Below are 5,096 nucleotides of genomic sequence, written 5' to 3'. Positions count from 1 at the left end.
GCTCCAGTTATTCTCAGGAGCCGGCAGGGCTTTGCCTTCCTTAAAAGGGATGGTTTGATGCGTGGAGTCCAATCTTGCCTGGGCCAGTGGATCCTTTTCTTGGAGCTCTGAGATGGACTGATGCAGGCTGATCAGAGTTGGGGCCTGCAGGACCTATAAGTTTTATGTCCTTACATCAATCTCTAGTTGTGATAGCAGTTGTTTCTGGCCACAACCGGGATTCGAACCCCGGTCTCCCGTGTGAAAGGCGGCGATCTTACCACTACACTATCCAGCAACTATATAATACAATATATAAAAAATATAATATAAATATAATATAAATATATAAAATATATAAAATATATTTTTGGCCACAACCAGGATTCGAACCCCGGTCTCCCGTGTGAAAGGCGGCGATCTTACCACTACACTATCCAGCAACTATATAATATAAGGGAGATTTACGGGAAAATACTAATACGGGAGGACGGCGGGAAAGAGAAGTAAAATACGGTAGTTTCCCGGCCAAAACGGGAGACTTGACAGCCTGAGATGGCTGTCTCTGGCCACGCCCCCTACAGTCGGTCCGGCCCCTGGCTTTTCCAGCGTGTTCGCGAAAACGACTTCATTATTTATCTGATTGATTTATCGACAGACCATCATACTTTTTAGACGTTATAATAACAACACTCTATTGATCCCCCTCTTACTGTCCATGATACACAATGACGAGACACATGTTCACTAATGACGAGAACTATTCTATTTTTCATGCCGGGTCCTTCAAATCTTACATTTACAAATTTTGTTCTTGTTCTCTGCTCGTTCCCGTAGATATATATTATTATACGGAGATTTACGGAGTCTTCAAAGACGGTCCAGCTCAAGGATCACTGTTGCTGTGGTGTAGATCAGCTGATCTGTAGTAGTCTTCTACGTACATCTTCTAGTAGACCTTCTGAGGGTACTTCACGCATTCTTGGTCGCATTCTAGTTTACCCCTGACGAAGGAGTCCGCCAGATTCGCCTCGGCCGACAGGGCGATCCGTGGGCTTGTTCCACAGGGTTTGTCTTAGATGCACGGAAATCGGCACCATTTAAGACAATGTCAGCCTCTGATTATTCGGGTCCCTCGACCTATATAATTTCCCAAAGGCCCAGTGTCTGCCAATTACTGAGCATGTGGGTGCCTCGGAGATTAAGCCGATGTTTACCCGAACCACACGTACATCCACCTCAGAGGCTCAGCCGGGGGCAGCCCATATCATAACATGTGTCAACCTCAGCGGCTGTGACGGCGCACCTTTTGTTGCGGTAGTTTGTACGAGGTTTTACTTTGGGCTCGTCTCAGGGACTCCGCCGATGCCGCCCATTGTCTTACCATGTGAGCGTCTCAGGGACTATGCCCGGTGCCTAGGAACATAGTGTGTACGCCCCTCAGAGGGCAGACCGGTACCTTTCATCAGCATGTGTTGACCTCAGAGGTTAAGTCGGCCCGTAACTGAGCGTGTGCGAACTCCAGAGGTGCGGTTTTGGTATCCACCTAACTTAACTTGGGCAGTCGAGTTTGGGACCCGGATAAAGGGGATTTAACCCAGAGGCTGCAAGATAGTATTTATCACTTTAGTCCTAATCAGGATAGAAGTCCAATCTGGAAAGTTTATAAAGAAGTTAGCAAATCAGACAGTCATGAAGTAATCAAGACAACATTTATTAAACATATTACAATATATAATTATTGACATGTGGCCACATACTTGTAAATACATTTGGACAAATACAATATTAAACAATCACATTCCTCAGCTGAGAGTGCACAAAGTTCTGCGGAAAGTATCTGACTACAGATGGACTTTCACGCAGTTCTCTGTGGGAGCTCTGATTACAGAGTAACTCCCCGAATCCTTCTGAGGCCCTTCCTTAAGTATCCAAACCAGGTGATGGCATGTCTCTGAAGACTGACCAATTTCGGTCAACGGTTAATTTTAGGGGCATTGTTGGCCTTGGTTCTCAAGTCCTCAGCCAATCAGATCACTTTAGGGGGTGGTCGTAATTCCCTTGTTCTGCCATGTGAGAGGCTCTCTCAGTTTGGTGGGTTTAGCCGAAGTTTCTATAGTTCTCTTAGGGAAAACTATACTGCCTTAAATCTGAGTGTATAACACTCGCCGTCTCATGCCTATTCAAACGAGACCAAACATGCGTGTATTTGTCCCTAACATCTATGTGTGGTGAGTTATCCTATTTCTAGTGGAAAAGGTGTCTGTGTCTGGGGACTGACAGCTGTTGTTGCTGTGGTTTGACTGTGGAACTCCGGCCACTCCAGGGGGTGAAAGGTCTTGCTTTTTCTGTATTGCTCCAGTTATTCTCAGGAGCCGGCAGGGCTTTGCCTTCCTTAAAAGGGATGGTTTGATGCGTGGAGTCCAATCTTGCCTGGGCCAGTGGATCCTTTTCTTGGAGCTCTGAGATGGACTGATGCAGGCTGATCAGAGTTGGGGCCTGCAGGACCTATAAGTTTTATGTCCTTACATCAATCTCTAGTTGTGATAGCAGTTGTTTCTGGCCACAACCGGGATTCGAACCCCGGTCTCCCGTGTGAAAGGCGGCGATCTTACCACTACACTATCCAGCAACTATATAATACAATATAATATAAATATAATATAAATATATAAAATATATAAAATATATTTTTGGCAACAACCGGGATTCGAACCCCGGTCTCCCGTGTGAAAGGCGGCGATCTTACCACTACACTATCCAGCAACTATATAATATAAGGGAGATTTACGGGAAAATACTAATACGGGAGGACGGCGCGAAAGAGAAGTAAAATACGGTAGTTTCCCGGCCAAAACGGGAGACTTGACAGCCTGAGATGGCTTTTCCAGCGAAAACGACTTCATTATTTATCTGATTGATTTATCGACAGACCATCATACTTTTTAGACGTTATAATAACAACACTCTATTGATCCCCCTCTTACTGTCCATGATACACAATGACGAGACACATGTTCACTAATGACGAGAACTATTCTATTTTTCATTCCTTCAAATCTTACATTTACAAATCTTGTTCTTGTTCTCTGCTCGTTCCCGTAGATATATATTATTATACGGAGATTTACGGAGTCTTCAAAGACGGTCCAGCTCAAGGATCACTGTTGCTGTGGTGTAGATCAGCTGATCTGTAGTAGTCTTCTACGTACATCTTCTAGTAGACCTTCTGAGGGTACTTCACGCATTCTTGGTCGGAGGGTCCAGGTTTCCAGCTTAGCTTATTTCTTATTTCTCAGGTCAGCTGCACTTATATTCAGCCTACTAATATATATGGGGCTTGGTACCCAATCTCGGAATGTGGGGATGATGATATCTCCCCCCTGACCTGTCGTCCTGGCTCCCCCTTGTCGTAGCAATCGTGTTGTACCTCATCAATCTCTAGTTGTGATAGCAGTTGTTTCTGGCCACAACCGGGATTCGAACCCCGGTCTCCCGTGTGAAAGGCGGCGATCTTACCACTACACTATCCAGCAACTATATAATATAAGGGAGATTTACGGGAAAATACTAATACGGGAGGACGGCGCGAAAGAGAAGTAAAATACGGTAGTTTCCCGGCCAAAACGGGAGACTTGACAGCCTGAGATGGCTTTTCCAGCGAAAACGACTTCATTATTTATCTGATTGATTTATCGACAGACCATCATACTTTTTAGACGTTATAATAACAACACTCTATTGATCCCCCTCTTACTGTCCATGATACACAATGACGAGACACATGTTCACTAATGACGAGAACTATTCTATTTTTCATGCCGGGTCCTTCAAATCTTACATTTACAAATCTTGTTCTTGTTCTCTGCTCGTTCCCGTAGATATATATTATTATACGGAGATTTACGGAGTCTTCAAAGACGGTCCAGCTCAAGGATCACTGTTGCTGATCTGTAGTAGTCTTCTACGTACATCTTCTAGTAGACCTTCTGAGGGTACTTCACGCATTCTTGGTCGGAGGGTCCAGGTTTCCAGCTTAGCTTATTTCTTATTTCTCAGGTCAGCTGCTCTTGTATTCAGCCTACTAATATATATGGGGCTTGGTACCCAATCTCGGAATGTGGGGATGATGATATCTCCCCCCTGACCTGTCGTCCTGGCTCCCCCTTGTCGTAGCAATCGTGTTGTACCTCATCAATCTCTAGTTGTGATAGCAGTTGTTTCTGGCCACAACCGGGATTCGAACCCCGGTCTCCCGTGTGAAAGGCGGCGATCTTACCACTACACTATCCAGCAACTATATAATACAATATATAAAAAATATAATATAAATATAATATAAATATATAAAATATATAAAATATATTTTTGGCCACAACCGGGATTCGAACCCCGGTCTCCCGTGTGAAAGGCGGCGATCTTACCACTACACTATCCAGCAACTATATAATATAAGGGAGATTTACGGGAAAATACTAATACGGGAGGACGGCGCGAAAAAGAAGTAAAATACGGTAGTTTCCCGGCCAAAACGGGAGACTTGACAGCCTGAGATGGCTTTTCCAGCGAAAACGACTTCATTATTTATCTGATTGATTTATCGACAGACCATCATACTTTTTAGACGTTATAATAACAACACTCTATTGATCCCCCTCTTACTGTCCATGATACACAATGACGAGACACATGTTCACTAATGACGAGAACTATTCTATTTTTCATGCCGGGTCCTTCAAATCTTACATTTACAAATCTTGTTCTTGTTCTCTGCTCGTTCCCGTAGATATATATTATTATACGGAGATTTACGGAGTCTTCAAAGACGGTCCAGCTCAAGGATCACTGTTGCTGTGGTGTAGATCAGCTGATCTGTAGTAGTCTTCTACGTACATCTTCTAGTAGACCTTCTGAGGGTACTTCACGCATTCTTGGTCGGAGGGTCCAGGTTTCCAGCTTAGCTTATTTCTTATTTCTCAGGTCAGCTGCTCTTGTATTCAGCCTACTAATATATATGGGGCTTGGTACCCAATCTCGGAATGTGGGGATGATGATATCTCCCCCCTGACCTGTCGTCCTGGCTCCCCCTTGTCGTAGCAATCGTGTTGTACCTCATC

Source organism: Brienomyrus brachyistius, unplaced genomic scaffold (genome assembly GCF_023856365.1).
Source record: "Brienomyrus brachyistius isolate T26 unplaced genomic scaffold, BBRACH_0.4 scaffold259, whole genome shotgun sequence".
Classification (NCBI taxonomy): Eukaryota; Metazoa; Chordata; class Actinopteri; order Osteoglossiformes; family Mormyridae; genus Brienomyrus; species Brienomyrus brachyistius.
This window is presented reverse-complemented; position numbering follows the sequence as displayed.